The following is an 18054-nucleotide window of genomic DNA, read 5'->3' as shown; positions in this document are numbered from 1 at the left end:
GTCTTTTCTTTTCTTTCTTTCTTTATTAATTTAATTATACATACATGTGGGGTACAACTTTGATTTTCTATAATTGTGTACAAGTGTGTGTTGGTTAGATCAGTACAGTTAGCTTATTCATCATTATAATACACAATCATTCTTTGTGTCTGTTGACCAATTCCTCCTTAGCCCCCTCCCCCACCCCTCCCCTCCCCTTTTCCACCTCTAGCTTTTAAAAGTTCAATGTCTCACTGTGATTGGTTTTTTCTTTTTTCTTTCTTTCTTTCTTTCTTTCTTTCTTTCTTTCTTTCTTTCTTTCTTTCTTTCTTTCTTTCTTTCTTTCTTTCTTTCTTTCTCTCTCTCTCTCTCTCTCTCTCTCTCTCTCTCTCTCTCTCTCTCTCTCTCGTTCATTTCTTTATTTATGGATTCAGCTCCTGGTTATGAGTGAGAACATGTGGTATTTCTTTCTCTGTACCTGGGTTGTTTCACTTAGGATAATTTTCTCCAGGCTCATCCATGTTGCTGCAAGAGGTAGAATTTCATTCTTTTTTATGGCTGAGTAGTATTCCTTTGTGTATAGATACCACAAATTCCTTATCCAGTTATCCAGCGATGGACATCTAGGTTGGTTCCATATCTTGGCTATTGTAAATAGAGCTGCAATAAACAGGGGAGTGCAGGTATCCCTTTGACCTGATATTTTCCAATCCTCTGGATATATCCCCAGTAATGGGATTGCTGGAACATATGGAAGCTCTATCTGTAGTTGTTTAAGGAACCTCCGTACTGTTCTCCATAGTGGCTGTACTAATTTACAGCCCCACCAACAGTGCAGGAGGATTCCTCTCTCTCCACAGCTTCACCAGCATTTGTTATTCCCTGTCTTTTTTATAATAGCCAGTCTGATTGGGGTGAGGTGATATCTTAAAGTGGTTTTGATTTGCATTTCCCTGATGATTAGTGATGTTGAGCATTTTTTCATATACCTGTTGGCCATTTGTATGTTCTCCTCTGAGAAATGTCTATTCATCTCCTTTGCCCATTTTTAAATTGGATTATTTGGTTTTTTGCTGTAAACAGAACTACAGAGTGATCCTTGGGGCTGGAGGGGAGGAGTAATAGGAGTTGTGCTGTTTCTTAAAATAAATTGCTAAACAACACCAGATGCACTCCCTTGTGAAGTAAAATGAGGCTAAATGTAAGATCTGCTCTGTGTGTGTGTGTTTGTATGTAAATGAAGTGTGTGTCTTTGTGTAGACACTCTGCATAGTCAGGGTTTATTTGATCTATGCCTACCACAGTGCACAGCCCAGGTGTGTGGGTGCATATGGAGTTATGCTGCATGTAGCTAAAGTTGAAGTACGGTCATTGGAAATGAATGTGGGCACATCCATGTATACGTGTATGTGATGGGTGGTGGAGTAGGGTGTGTGTGATGGAGAAGACATGTGTGCATGACTGTGACTCTGGTACATCTGCATACGAACAGGTGTGCATGTGAGTGAGTCAGGGGAGACAGCATGGGAATGAAGGAGTATGTGTGTAGTTATTTGTCTGTAGAAGTGAATGGGGTGGGGGTCGCTAGCCAGTGGTGACATGCAGTGGCAGCCACATGGGTGTGGGTTGTGTATGGGGGACTGTTTGCAGTAACGGGATCTGGGGTGTAATGCGTATAAGTGGCAGGGGTGTGAGTTGGTGGATGCTGTTCAATGGTTGTCTTTCTCTCTCTCTGTGACGTTACTCTGTTTAAATTTCTTCTTCGTCCTTATTATTCTCTAAATCTATCTTATTTATATAATGGTTTACTTGCTTAATATCTGCCCATTGGAATATAAGCTCTGTGAGAGCAGGACCTATGTCTATCCTATACTCATACATCTTCAATTTTTAGAACAAAAAAGGGCACATGAATAAATCAATGATGTGGTGGTGATGTGATAGTGGGGTATGTGTGCATACGAGTATATGTAAGAGGGTGGTGGGGAATTTTCTATGCCAGGGCAAATCAGATTAGGTTGTCTCGTTATCTGTGAGTTAATAAAGTGGTGAGGTGAGGCTGGGTGGAGGTGGGCTTTGTGCGTGATTGTGTGCTGTGTGTGCATGAGTGTGAGGTGAATATATGAATATGTGCCTGCAGGGTGTGTGGTTAGTGGTGACAAGTAGTGGAAGGAGAGGGAAGAGATGTACCAGCATTTAAGTGAGTGTCCTTTGCTTTTAGCAATCTCCCTTGACTCAATGGGAAGTATATTGTCAGGGGCTAACTCCCGCAGGTTCCAGGGACTGGAAGCCATATCGTGTCTTCCTAACGAAGAATCCTGTCTCAACAGCTTAGGTCTTGGGAGCTAAAATTGCCCAATAAAGAACAGGTGGGGATAAGGGAAGATGAAATTCTGATTTGTTAAGTGACCTCTCAGATGAGGAGCAGGTCTTCCTGGGTACCTGTAGGATGTAGCTATAAAACATGAGAACCTAAAGTCCAGGTGGCTTCATTCATTTGCAGCAGTCATGTGCTGTGGCTGTGGGTGTACTTGTGTGTTCTTTTAAAGAGCTAGGGTTTTAACCCTCAGGTCCTGGAGACACTTTTTGAGATGTGAACAATTATACTCTGAAGGCTTAAGTGTCACTGTAATTTCAGTTCTTTGTTTCTTCAAGTAGGGAAGCTCATCTTCTCTCTAATTGTTTCTAAATAATTATTCTTTTGCTTGTCTCTCTAGTTTTGCTGATAAGAGCTCAAAGTGCCTGCTAATCCTCTTGCCCAGCTCTGGAATGAGAGAAGCTTTGAGTACCTTCCTCCTTGTTTGAATGACCTCAAAGCATTTTGCCAATTTATCTTGAATTCTATCTGTTTTCACTTTTTGGAAAAAAATACGCTGGGTTCTTTTGGGTTTCTAGGTTTGGAATTGATCTTTCTTTTTCCTTCTGTTATGTCTCTGATGTAACTGGAGGGTGGCTGAATAGTCACAAAGAGTTATTTTGTTTCAAGGATGGTATAATGCTGAAACAGTCTACCTGAATAATTTGTGAAAATATCTTTTCCCAGAAATCTTCAATTACATGGTTTGACCTAAAATTTACTGAGTCTAGACAATGTAGAAGGCACCTTCCATGTCCTCTCTCTCTCTCACCTACTACGTGAAAGGCATTTCCCTAGAACCAGAATGTGGGATGGGAGGTGGCAGAGAGAAATATTAAGGAGAAATAAGTAAAAAAGAATATGTCTGGTTTAGGGGGAAAGGGTTCCCAGAGGAGCAACACCCAAAAGACAAAATTGGGTCATCACCAGCATCAACGCCACCATGAACATCACCCTGGTCCTTATTAATAGCCCGCTATTGGTTTCAGAATGTGAATTACCCATCTCCCCTCTTCTTCTGATCTTAAATTCATATTAAAAGGGCAAAAGTCATTGGCTCACCCTACATCTTGGCCCCTTTAACATAGGTTTCACCGGACAAAAATATCATGGGGTCACTCTTCTGCCCAAGACCATTCAACCCCCCCTGCCTATATTCAGATCAAGTACAAACTCATCAGCTCTTCTGAAGGCCGGTCAGGACTCACCATGCCCCAGCCTCGTTTGGTGTAAATATCACCTCTGGTGTGAACTCATCATCAAGTGCTTACCACACTGTGCCAGCCCCTGTGACCCAGGGATATGAAGATGGGAAAGAGATAAGAGCTCCATCTCTGACCTCGAGGTGCTCACCACCCAGCGGGAGATACAAGGTGTCACAGAGATGATGACAGGCAGGTCTGTGTTGGGCGAAGGATGGTCATCAAAGGGTTGAATAAAGGGATGATGCTGGAGCTGAGCCTTGGACGATGATGCGGTTTTCCAAGAGCACAGAGGGTTTCCAGATAGATACGGTGTCCCCAGCCACACTCTCTGGCTTGTGCACCACACGTGTTCTACCCTCCAGGCCTTCAATGGTGCATTTCTACTACTAAAAAAGTCTGCCTCCTCTTCCCTTACTTTTGCTAGTCCTGCCTACCCTTCAGAGACCAGCTTCAATCTCAGCTTTTCCATGAAGCCTTCCTAGACCACTGGAAACCTTCCCAGACCTCCCTTTCCCTCCCTCCCTGAACTACTACAGTCTGTTCCAGGCCACTGTGCCCAGTACTACCTTTTGGGTAATGATCTTTTTCTATCTACTAAAGAAGAAAACTCTGAGGATAGGAAGGAGGTCTAACTCTTCTCCTTTGGACCGTAACCTGGTCAAGCTAGTCAGAGTCTAGAGAACCAGAAGACTACAGTTTTTATGACCACATTCTCAAAAGCCAGACTTTGAGGGCTCTTGTGCTTACTAAATTTGTAACTTTCAGAAAGTTATTTAAATTTCCTGTGCCTCAGTTTACTCATCTGTAAAATGAGAATAATGAAATTGGCTTGTTGTTAGAATTAAATGAGTCCATTAATGCAAGGCGTTTAGAACAATGTTTGGGACACAGTAAGCACCAAACAAAATACCACCTGCTATTATTATCTGATCCAACCAGCTATATACTATTTAATAAATAAAGAGGCACAGAGAGGGAAAGTGACCATTCTAAGGCCACACAGCTAGTAGTGACCGAGCTGGGACCAGAACTCGTGTCCTAACTTCCAGCCCGGTTTTCCCTTGGCAGCATCACACCATGTCATGGTCTTCCAACAGGTCCCAGCCCAACCCCTAAATCACAGCTCCATGTGTATTTATTGAATAATTGACCACTGAGCCCAGACAGAAGGCCCCAGAGGAACTGGCTGGTGGTGGAAAGAGAACAGCCAAACTGGTCCAAATCCAGTGATCTGAGCTTTCTGCTCATACACCTGCTAATCCACCCTTCACAGAAGGCATTGGCCATGGGCTATCAGGAAAGAAGAACTCTGGTGGTTTAAAATGGATGCTCTTGGATTGGGTTTGAAAGCTCCACCCTCCTCTCCCTTCATCTTCTATTACAACCTGAAGGCGACTTGGCTTTTGCCAACTTAAGAAGAAGCTCCATTTAAAATCCATTAGTTTTTTAATTGCAGAGAGATTGCACTCCTTCCTCCTGGCTGCAGGCTCTCACTTAGTACTGATACCTGGAAACCAATGCACCAGGCAGCCAGCCCACCGTATCCCAGTGCACTGCAGAGCAGAGCTGGCCTGCTGCTCTCCCTGACCCTGCCCAAGCTCCTTTCTTACCTGAAGGTTCTGCTCATGGCACAGATACAGAGATGGGCGGCTGGGGAAGCAGAGCGATCCTGCCTTCTATGCCTCCTCTACCACAAACCTGCTATGTGATCTCAAGCACATTACAGTGACTCTGAACTGCAGTCTTTTCATGGTAGGTGAGCACCATTTACTGAGTGCCTTGAATGCATCAAGCTCATCCTAATTCACCTAACAAGCCAGCAGAGAAGGCTTTATTATCCTCTTTATATTCCAGGAAGCAGGCTTAGAGAGGTAAAGTGATTTGTCCGTGGGAAGAGCTAGAAATACTGTAGTATTAATACAGATTCTGCCAGTATCAATAGGGTATCCCTGAGCAAGCCAAGTGGCAATGCATTTTATATGAAAAAGGACTTTGTGTTTAATACTCTACAATATAATGATTCCTAAATATGCCTGTACATCTGACCAGCCGCCAGAGTCCTGATAAAAACAGATTTCTAAACCTTGACTAGCCCTACAGGATCTCAGATCTCTGTGGGTGAGACACAGGAATCTGTAGTCGAGCAAGCACACGTCTGACACATGGGAGGGTATACAAACCACTGCTAGTCTGCTAGATTTCACATTCTGTGAGATGGTGCCTGTGCTAGTCAAGTGCAGCAGGTTAGAGTGGTGACAAATCTCAAACCTTGTCACATGCCTTAACACAATAAAAGGGTATTTCTCACTCATGTAACATCTGTTGTCAGTGTGGGTGCCTCTCCAGAGCAGCTGTCCTCCAGGAGGGGGATCCCCAGCCCAGGCTGGCTTAATCTATGGTATCTCCATGGCAATGGGTACTTCTATGACTCTGGCAGGGGAAGAGAGGCCTGCAATGGAAATCTCCCACCATGAAGAGACACACACCACTCTGCCTATGTTTTATTATTCAAAGTAAGCCCTACTGGCCAGTCCTAACATAAAGAGGCAGAGAGGGGCAGTCATCCCTGTGTGTGCCAAAGTAGAGATGAGCTGGGTATGGGTAAAGAGTAGAAATGTCTATTACAATGACCTAATGGAGCTGCTCGGATAAACCTCTCATCTACAGCTGGTTGCACACCTGGGAGTTAGGAAGGAAGGCCAAAGACCCAGGGATGATGCTTGGGAGTGGTAATAGCCACCCGTTCATTTATTTGTTCATTCATTCATTCCAAAAATATTCTCTGTGTGTTTGGTAACAGGCCAGGAAATAAAGAAACAAAGATGAATCATACACAAGCTACTGAACTGAAGGCATTCGGTCAAGTGGGGGAGGCAGACATGTAAATGGATAAGGAGAATGAACAACCACAAATGCCAACTGAGGACAAGAGCAGAGTGTGTTCTGCAGATGGGGGAACAGCATGTGTGAAGTCACCGAGACAGGAAGCAGCTGGGGATGCTCAGGGGTCTGTGAAAAAATATTTTTCTCCTTTTTTTTTTTTTTTTTTTTTCTGACCTGTAAGGGGATTGCAACCCTCGGCATGGTGTTGTCTGTGCCACACTCAGCCAGTGAGCGCACCGGCCATCCCTATAGAGGATCCGAACCCGCGGCCTCGGCGCTACCAGTGCCGCACTCTCCCGAGTGAGCCACGGGGCTGGCCCCTGTGAAAATTTTTTAAGACTGGGGCCTGGGGCAAGAGAAAGGAAAGGGTGAAAGGACTGGGTAGGTCTGTGAGGATAGAAATCACGGGGGAGTGAGACAATTTGGGAAGGAGCAAGAGAACCGTGGATGTGCTGCACTCTTTAATCCATGTGGCTTTCTTTTAAGTTCTGGTGCTGTGGTGCAAAATGCTTTGGTTTTGGATAGACTTGGGTTAGAATAACAACTCTCTCAATTATTGTTGTCTTTGGGTATGGTCCCTAACTTCCCTGGACATGCAAAGAGAGGAGTGGAGTTGGCTGACAGCTCCCAGTCATCACATCTTCAGGATTCATTGCCGCATTTATGTTGAGGCCACACTCTCCCCAGACCAATCCTAGCCAGGGATCGAGTGCACGGGGAGACTAGAAATCAGGCTCTTCCTGCACATGGTGGAGCTCCTCTAACAGGGCACCTATGCTCAGGGCTCCCATCAGCCTTGCTGAGACTCTCAGAGCTGCACCATAGTTGGAGGCTTTTGCTATCCAGCCTCCTGCCTTTCCTCTCTGCCTTCACACCTGTCAGACCCGCATGTGGTCTGAGACCCTCCCCATTACTCCTGCTCTCTCTCCCTTTCGTTCCCCATAGTCATTTACCCCAATAAATGTCTTGTGCTTCTAATTCCATCTTGGCAACTCCTTCCTAGAGAAGCCTGAATAACACACTATCGTAAGGTCAACACTGGGATTTTTGAAGGAAGATTTAATGATATAAAATAATGGGTACATAGTGGGCGGACCACATATGATAGTCTATTTTCTCATGAGCTCAATTTTCTTTGTACCTTACTAGCATGTATCATAGTAAAAAAGGGCACTGGACTTGGAGCCCTCTGATCTTGGTTTCAGAGTCTGGCTTTTCACTCTCTAGCTGTTTGATGTTGGGCAAGAACTTGCCATTTTTGAGTTTCAGTTTCCTTATGATAGAAAGTGTGTAGCATCTCCCTTCAACAGCAGTTCTCAGTGATTGAATGAGAAGGATCACATTGAAGCAGAGGGTAAAAAGTTATTGCTGACCTTCCCTCTGAGCTCCTTTTCTCCTGAAAATGCCCCATTCATCTTTTTCTTCATCTTTTCTTTGTGCCATTTTCCTTTCTACTTTAATTTCACACACTGGCTCAGGCACAGAAGAACCTGGGCTTTGAGTAAGGGGTTGGGCTTGCGCTAATCTGTACACCTTCTTACTGGCCAAACTCTGTCCCAGTGTAAAATTTTGCTCAAAAGTTGGGTTGGACTTGAAGCCTGGGCAGCGCCTCCTCAAATGGAACAAACGAAATTCATTCAGCATACCTGAATTTACACCAACCCTGTGCAAAGCTAGAGACTGGGGAAACTGACATGAGGGGATGCGGTTCAGCCTTCCGGTGGGTCACAGTCAAGGGAGGAGCTTGATTGTTGCCATTAATATTGCCCTGCTTTCTGTCCTCCACACCTGCCTGGTGCCTTGGCACTTCCTGTTCCCTCTGCCTGGAATGGTCTTTGTTTTATTCACTGAATGGTTGACTCCTTCTTCCTTCATATCTCAATTCACAGGTCACCTCCTAGACAGACCTTCCCTGATGCCCAAGTCCCACATAGTCTCAGTCAGATTGTGCTATTTTATTTATTTATTTTTTTTTTCATAGCACTTATTACACTTTGGAATGATCTCTATGTTTATTTATTTATTTATTTTTGTTTTATGATAGTCCCCAACCCTCCCTCAGCTTGGAAGCCAGCCCTCAGTGGGGACAAAGAGTGTGGTTGGCATTTTGTCTCTCTCTTGATCACCTTCTACCCCACAGGGAACCTGCTTCTTGTTTCACCATTCTGGTCAGCCCAAATGAAGAGGGGTTCAAGAGTGAAGAGCATAGTTTTATGTGGCTGGTACTATTGAAAGTTGGTGTTGAGGTCTAGTCTTGGAAAACAGTTAAAACTGACATTTCTTTCTTGGACCACTTTCATGGGTTTCCCTTGGGAGCTTCAAGCAAGATGATTTCCTTCCTGAAATCAATGCATTCTCTGGGAGACAAATTTTATTTCCCATCTGCTGCTGGGCTTCTGGTGGCCCATCCTCTGATGTGTGCCTCCAGGCATCCTAATGCACAGAATCCTTCCAGGATGCTCCAGGAAAGCTGTCTTAGTTATGGCTGGTATGAAGCCCAGGAAAATACCCACCTCTGATCCACTGACTGTGAAAGGAGGGCTTTCACCCAGTAGAACTCTACTCATGGTTGACTCTCAGCCTCTCCCTCCAGTCCCAATGCTCTCTCAACCCCTAGGGACACAGATGAAGTTCTATGTGTGATTCTATTAACCATCTTTCATCTAAATTAATGTCACTCCCTTCCACCATCTTGAAAGGAGAGAAGAGACCCTATAGCACTCCAACAGCTCTCTAAAGGACTCCTCTCCCCAAATACTTCCAATCCAGTAATTTTACCAGCCAGAGGTAAGTGACTTTGCTGGCAGAACCAGTTTTATTGTGCCCTCTTCATGTCCTACACAGGGGATCTGCCACCTCATTTTAGGATGTGGGGTATCTGTTGTGCTATCCTAGGCCTTTGGGGCCTCTGCTGAGATTCTGAAACGACAAGAGGAGCTACCTTTGACATCAGTTTCGTTTATTTACAATTGTTTATCAAGTCTTGACATCCCAGTCATTTTACTTCAGAACTGACAGTACCGATCTGCAAAGTACCGCTGCTTCTGAGCCTACGAGACGAAAATTCAGGAGACAAGGTGGCTGCCTGTCAGAAGGTTTTAATCAGCTTGGCGTTTTAAAAAGATGGATTATAAGGGCAGGGTGGGATCACTGCTGTGAGGGAGACCTTCAAAGTCAGTTTTCTGCTAAGAAAAGTTACCCAAAAATGTATTGACAAAGTGATCAACCACTCACAGGACTGGGTCATTTAAAGATAGTAGTTGTTGACAGAGTATGACAAAGATCAAATCTCGTATCTATTTTTTTAAATAACGTTGCACAAAGAGTATGGTATCCTGACCTTGTAAAAAAAAAAAAAAAAGGTGAAAGGCACAGTATAAAATTCTAGGGTTTCTGACTTTTCCTCTAGCAGATAGACAGTGTAGCATAGTGGCTTAGAACACTAGTTTTGGGGTCAAACAGACCCAAGTTTGAATTCTTGTGCCTTACTAACTGGGTGTCATTGCTCAAATTTTCCTCATCTGGAAACCCTAATTTATAGTGTTTATATGAACATTAAACAAGGTAAGTTATTTAGTGCTGTGCCTTGGACATTGTAAATATTTGTAAGTATTAACTATTATTGCCAAAATAGTTTCTACCAGTACAGGAATTATAAACCCATAAGTCAAACTACGTGGGCTTGAATCCTGTCTCTGCTACTTACCAGTTACATGGCATTGTCCATAAAATACGGCTATTAATAACACCTGTCTCATAGCGTTGTGGAAAATATTAGCCTGAGTTAATAAATATAAAACTCATATAATAATACCTCAAAGGAGACTCTCAGGAATTTTTAGCCATTGCTATTACTAAGGCCCTCTTTGCAGCCTTTTTCCCAGGAATTCCATAGGTTGGAAAATGTGGTCTCTCCAACCATGTAAGAAATGTTTAATTTCTTCCCTTCCCTCTCCAACCTTTTCATTAAGATGAAACAAAGACATTCATGGCTACAAATTAGAATTTCTAATTAGCAAGTGAGAATATAGATGTGTTATCAGACGACTTCCAGTCAAAAAGCAAAGACTTTTTAGCATTTTTCTTAACCAATGAAATATTATCCCTCCAGTTGCCTATTTAAAATTTTTGAAACAACTGCAAACTTAGAAAATAACTTGCAAGCACAGAACAAACACATTTTTTCCTAAACCATTTGAGAGTAAATTGCCAACCTGATGTCCTATCACTCCAGCATACTTTAGTGTGTATTTCCTAGAAACAGTGACATTCTCCAACATAACCAAAACACACCCCTGGAATCAGAAAGTTAGCATTAATACATTATCACCGTACATTCAACAGACCCATTCAAGTTTCTTGAATTGTCTCAATAACTTCCTTTACAGCTAAAGGACTCTGTTATAAATCACGAACTGCACCTAATTTTATGTAATTTTTGTGTCCTTCAGTCTAGAACATTCCTCAATCTTCTTTGACTTTCATGATGTTGGCACTTTTGAAGAATACAGCTCATTTATTTTGTAGAATGTCTCTCCATTTAGTTTTTCTTATATTTCCTTATGATTAGGTTTAAGTTGTGCATCCTTGGCAGAAATATTGTAGAAGTGATGCTGTGTTCTTGTTATTAAATCCCATCAACAGGTGGATGATTCCATTTGTTTACTTTAATTTCTTGATCAAGGTGATGTCTGCTAGTCTTCTCCAACTATAAAGTCACTCCTCTTCCTTTTGTAACTAAGTATTTTAATGCAAAGTACTTTGACACTATGTAAATATGCCATTGTCATCAAACTTTCAAGTTATTATCAGTATGGATTTGTGGTTACCTATTACATTCTGTAATAATAAAATTATCAAATGAAATAATAAAGTTATAATCTATTACTGCCATTATTTATTTTGATACTCAAGTTGTCCCCAACTTGGCAAGCAGGATTCATTCAAGCTGGTTTTGGTGTCCCTTTTACATTCCCCCATCATTTCTCTCTGCTACAAGTTGCTCCAGGCTCATCTTGGCCTTTCCCTGCCCCATCTCTGAAGTCAGCCACTTCCCAAGGAGCTCTGGTTTCTTTTAGTGGCGAATAGTATAAGGAAATCAAGATATGAGCTCTTGGTGTGTTCGTTGCTATCTGGATGTCACTACTTCTAGATCTTCTCAGTGGACAGAGCCACGGAAGGTACATATGTATATTCACACATTTGCATTTATATCTGTATTGAAAATCATGGATTCACTCTAATTGTAATCTCACACTATGGTTTTCATTCTAGTTTTCTGTCTTTCCATGTTTGCACCTCTCTTCTCCAACTGGTTCCCAACTTTATTTGCTAATTTGATCAATCCCCCTGTATGTAACAAATCTCCTGCTTCCACTGCTGCCCAGTCCCTTGGATGGATGGTCCCTCATTCCATTTGAATTCCAGCACTGCATGTGGGGCCACTACACTGTGTGGACACCCCCTTCACCCTGCTGGTTCTTGGATATCCCTCCACTGGGCTATGCTTACACATCGGTATCCTCTTGAGGATCCTGCTTAGAGTTTGACACCCCTTTTCAACCCACATCTTCTCACCTTGTCTTTCTTATGCTCCTACTCCCCACTATAAGCTGACTCCTCCCCATGATGCCCCCTGTCTTTCTTGGGCCTCGACACGCTCCCCTCCCCCAAACTGCCGTTATGGAGATGTACCCTTCATCCTGCTCAGGTTCTGACTGCACGTGCTTGGTGACGTCCCACATCCCCACAGCCCCACTCCACAGAGACACCCTTTTCACCCCACTGGGGCTGTGATAGCTGCTCCTCTTTCTGAATATCCTCTTTACCTCACTTGGGAGGAATCTTCACTGACATGGACAACTTCTGCACATGCTCCAGGCTGTCACATTCTTCATGGACACCCCCCTCACCCTGGACAGGCTCAGGTTACCCTGCTCAGGGCAGTCTCAAATGTCCACTCCACCATGCCTGCACGTGACCTCTGACACTAGGTCACCATAGCTCCCTCCCTTGTAGGTGCAGATGCCTACCCTTTCTGCTCCACCTAATAGACTTAGGACAGGGTTATTCTGCAAGGAAAAAGAAAGCAAGGGAGGAGGAGTAGAAGAAGAAGAATGGAAAAATATTTGAGGGCAACTTTTATGTTTAACAACCAAACTCAGTGTTTTCACAAGTATGTGCATAAATTAATAAAAAGGCTAGATTCTCTAATACTTTTTAGAAGCATCATTAAAAAATATTAGAGACTTTAAAACTGAGTTATTTCAAAATGTATTCATGCAGGCAATATTTCTAAATATGCAAAATTGACCTAAGCCTATTGCTTCTTCTTTCAAATAGGATTATAATCCTATCCCAACCAATGTTGCAGAGGTGCTCTAAGGATCAGAGAAGATATTAAATGTGAAGTTGCTCTTGAAACTTTAATGTGCTGTCTAAGGGGAAAGAATAAAATGTTCAGGATGGCACCTCCATATCCCACACACGCTGGAGCCATCCTATCCCAATAGCTGCCATTATTGCTCTCTAGGAAAAGGGGTTTGAGGCTCCAATCCATCCCTCTTCCTGGTCCTATCTATGATCCTCCCCAAAGACGTAGCTGGGTCAAGGTCACAGCATTCCACCATCAAGGAGAAGGAGTTGGAAGGATGAGGAGGATCTAGATGGCCACATTCCCGGTTATCTTGGGAGGACCATGATCGCAATGGGTAGAGCTTTCAAGGACATAAAGGCACGATACCCATGCCCTTCTTCTGTTCCCTCCTTCTACAGGTCAGTAATGGTACAGCCTCTCTTCTCTCTTCCTTTCCTTTACAGCTGTTCTCTTCTCTCCAAAGGGACAGTCTAGCCAGTGGGGGTTGCCCTAGACTGAGCACGTCTGCATGCAGCCTGAGAACGCTTGGCTCTCAGCAATGGAGCAAATGCTCTTCTTCATTGAACAATGGGAGGAACGAGGCATAGTTGCCTTTGGCTTGACCGAGTCAAGGCTATATTTAGAGCTAACAGGTATGGTGAATAAGATGTCCTACATGTGGCTGTGTGTTGCTTATTATTATAAATTGCTTATTAGTTCCATTTTAATGTATGTTCCCTGACTTGTTCTTATTTTTTTATGTATGTTGTTCTTCTAAGACTTATAGGAAGGAGAGATGGCTGGTCAAAGCTAGGGTTTGGATATTCTTGGGTTCCCTTCATGCACTCAATAACTGTTTATCAAGCTCCTACGTACTAGGCACTTACTAATGATGCTGATCTATAGTGGTGAACACACAGGACATGGCTCTTCTCTGAAACTTAGAGTCAAGTGAAGGGGAGAGTTTTTAAACAAGAAAACCATGTGTATAATCACTAATTATATCACTTGAAGATATGGCATTCGAACGACGTGGAAATTAGCAAGGTGGAGTTCAGAGAAGCGTGTGTCAGAAAGAGTAAACAGCATGTGTAAAGGCTCTAGAGCAAGAAGTAATTTGACAGTTTCAAGAGACTGAAAGAAAGGCATGGTGGTTAGAGGGCAGTGATCGAGGTGAGGTGGAGTAGAAGTATGAAACGATGGGAGAGATAAGCAGCTGTCAGATCATGCTTATCTCAGAGGCCGGTGAGAATTTCAGGCTTTATCCTAAGTGCATGAGAATCACCGAAACATCTTAAGCAGAAGAGTAGCGTAATTTATCTTAAAGATATTCTTGCTACTTTGTAGAAAAGGAGTTGAAAAGGAGCAAGATTAAAAGGCAGTAGGACATTCAGGAGCTCTTGCAATTATCTAAGTGTGAAATGATGGCAGCTGGTATGGAGTGCAGCAGAAGTTCTCCTATCCTTCACCCCAGCAGTCCCACGCCAGGCTGAAGGTGATAGGTCTGTAAGGGATTTGAACACATGACTTCAGGCTTATTAGATCAATCTCCTAACTTTTGGTCAGACCAGCTATAGTAAAATATTATTTTTTCGGAGCCAGACTGTGGCTCACTTGGGAGAGTGTGGTGCTGATAACAGCAAGGCTACGGGTTCGGATTCCTATATAGGGATGGCTGGTTAGCTCACTGGGGAGAGTGTGGTGCTGACAACACCAAGTCAAGGGTTAAGATCCCCTTACCAGTTATCTTTAAATAAATATATATATATATATATATATATATATATATATATATATATATATTATTTTTTCCTCATCTGAGAATCAAACTCATTTGCCTTCGTAATAGTTGGGGGTGTTCACCAATTCATCATTCTACCTCTTTTAAAGGCAACTGAGGTGTGTGGCCTCTACGATGGCCCCCAAGGAGGCACACCTCTTGGTATTCATGACTTTGTGGTATCCCTCCCACTGATTGTGACCTGGACTTAGTAATTCTCTTCTAACGAACAGAGTATAGGAGATGGATTAGATGTCACTTCAGATGTTAGATCCCATAAAGACTGCAGCTTGCTTACTCCGAGGGAAGCCAGCCACCCTGTTGTGAGCAGCTCTATGGAAAGTCCATGTGGCACAGAACTAATTTCCAGCCAGTTGCCAGTGGGGATCTGAAGACTGCTAACAACCATGTGAGTGAGTTTGGAAACAGAGCCTCCCCAAGTCAACACTTGATATGACTCCTGCCCTAGCTGACACCTTAATTGCAGCCTTGGGAGAGACCCTGAGCAAGAGGCACCCAGCTAAACCATGACCAGAGTCCTTACCCACAGGAACTGTGAAATAATACATGTTTGTTGCTTTAATCTGCAGTTTGTTTATCAATGTGCATCAATGTATACCAAACACAGCAACATTCTGAAATGTCCTGTGCCTTTGTGCACTGTCTCCAAAAGCAGTCTTGGTATTTGTCCCCAAGTCTTCCACAGCTGCATCAGTGGGTCCATTCCCTTCAGGACAGTAGTCACCATCCACAGAGGCAAAACATTCCTGGAGACTTTGGTTATAGATCTGTAAGAACCCTGGAGACCAATGTCTAATCCTCTCAGAGATGATTAAGTGGAGGTTCAGAGAAGAATGTTTGATCTTTCAACTCACTGGCTTTAGTGTAGGGATGATGCCTTTGGTTTTCTAACTTCCAGATAGACTTAGTGTCTCAGTGTTCTAGACTCTAATATTAGCCTATTAGTATTAGATATTGGTATTCTTTTAGGGCAATGAACCAGAATCTCTTATCGGAAACTGCTAGACGATAGTCCTAGCTTTGGCACTGCATTCGTTTCCTGTTGCTCCTGCAGCAAATACCACAAACTTAGTGGCTCAAAACAACACACTTATTGGCTTACAGTTCTGGAGGTTGGAAGTCTAAAATAAGTCTCACTGGTCTAAAATTAAGGTATTGGCAGGGCTGAATTCCTCTCTGGAGGCTCTGGGGAAGAATCCATTTTTAGCTTTTTAAGGCTGCCTGCATTTTTTGGCTCTTCGTCTCTTCCTCCAGCTCCAAAGCCAGTAATGGCCAGCGGAATCTGTCCTGCATCATCACAACACTCTGACACTCTGTCTCTTCTGCCTCTCTCCTCACCGTTTAAGAACTCTTGTGATTACCTTGGACCCACCTGGATAATCCAAGATAACTGACACACCTCAAAGTCATCTGATGAGCATCCTTAATTCCATTCACAATCTTAATTCTGCCTTGCCACGTAAGGTCACCTGTTAACGGGTTTGTGGTATTAGGGTATGGACATCTTTGGCAGGGCAGGTAGGAGGAATTATTCTGCCTACTATAGGAACCTTCCCTCCATCTGCCTCAGCACCTTGTTGATTGTTGAGGAAATGTTGTAGTAACATTATTTACCAAATATATACGCTCTTCCGTCTCTCCCTTTAGAGTAACATCTTCAACATGCCTCTTCTGGGTCCATTATCCTGTGAGCAAGCCATTGACCAAGTGTGTAACCAGGCTCCTATTAAAAGGGTCTCTAACCTCAGGCACTGAGTCAATAGGTGGTGAATGATTCAGTGGGATTTTTGTAAAGACTGAGATCAACACTTGGCAATTTAAAGGCTTGCTAGCATATGCATACACATTGCCTTTCTGCTGGCAGCGATGGTGGCTGGTGTGGGGATGGCCTCATGTTCTCCTATCCCAAGGATGCCTCTTGTCTTTGTTTTCTGGGGAGTCTTTGTTAGTGGCTGAAGCTCATTCACCCTGTGAGATGAAGTATAAAATGGGGAAGGTAGAAGAAAAATATCTTGGCTCAGGTGCATAATTCATGAAGTCTGAACATTAATATTGATGATCCTGTCCACCAAAGTCAGGCAAATGGAATATTCAGATGAGCATAAACTTGGAAGCCCAGAAACATCAAGTCTGTTTGCCTTAGTTCCCCTGAGTGTACAGCTACAAAATTATGGCCAGATTTGTATAGCTAATTAGAGTTTGCTAAGAACTTTTATATTTATTAACTTGCATTATGCTCACAATAACCTCATGAAGTTGGTGAGACAGGGAAGAGCTCCCACTTTACGGATGAGGAAAGTGAGGCTCCTCCAAAGTCATATAGGTTAGCAGAAGCAGAGCTGGAGCTAGAATTCAGGTGATCTGATTCCAGATCCGACCATCTCTCCACGACCTCACTCTGCTACGTTCGTTCCTACATGATGCTATTGATATGACACACATAAAATCCTCTTAATGTTATATATAGCAAAAAAAAAAAAAAACTAATCTGTAAGTAAAAGCCACTGTGCTAAGAACATTATATAGCCTCTCTGTCTTGCAAAAGTTATGTGTCTATAAAATGGGATATAAATAGGGATTATCACATATGTTATTTAGGTAATAAAATACAATAATGTACAAAAAAAGGTCAACATGTGTCTTTTTTTTTTATTAAATGTAATTTTATTATTATTATTTTTTACATTCTAGGATGTTGTAGTGGAGCAGTTGGGAGGGAGAGAGGTGAGGGGAACGAAATGGGATGGAAGAAGGAGGAAGAAGGAGGGGTGGGATTGAGGCCTGTGACACCCCCCCTTCCCACAGGGGAGACCAGGGGGCTTCCAGTGGTGGCTTGGTCATTGCCAGCTTGGGTGCAGAAGTCAGGGGGGTGTGGCAAAAGCCCTCACCCCCCACCATACCAGCTCAGGAACCCAGGGTCCTTCTTGCTGCAGCTTGGTGATTGCGCTGGGCTGGCTGTGCATGTTTGGGGGGCATGGCTGAGGCCCAAGGCCCCCCACCACCCAGGCTCAGGAGGGCCCAGGGTGCTTTCTGCAGTTCAGTGGTTGTCACTGGGCTGGCTGTGTGTGCTGGGGAGGGGCATGACTGAGGCCCTTGGTCCTCTCCCTTGGGATTGGCTGTGGGTGTCAGGGGGACATTGCTGAGGCCCCCAGCCTTCCCCCCTTTCTGAGTTGGTAGCCCAGGGGACTTCTGGTACTTCTAGGTATTATAGGTGTTCTTTGGTGAAATGAGACCTTTATTAATTAATATGAAACTTTGTCTCTGGCTGAGGGCACTTTGATTTTTCTTTCAGTTCTATGTTGGATTACTTGGTGTTCCCACCCCTTAAGCTCTGCACTGGAACTAATTTGTTGTCCTTTGCTTACTTCTAAAATGGGGGAACTTCCTGTTAGGACCAGTATGTGAGCTGTGTGGCTGAGCTAAATTGTTGCTTTGCTGCTGATTCCCTAGGGAAGGCTTTTTGTGTGGCTCAGGT

The sequence above is a fragment of the Cynocephalus volans genome, chromosome 12 (assembly GCF_027409185.1).
Source record: "Cynocephalus volans isolate mCynVol1 chromosome 12, mCynVol1.pri, whole genome shotgun sequence".
NCBI lineage: Eukaryota > Metazoa > Chordata > Mammalia > Dermoptera > Cynocephalidae > Cynocephalus > Cynocephalus volans.
The sequence above is the reverse complement of the archived record's forward strand: the minus strand, read 5'-3'. Positions refer to the sequence as shown.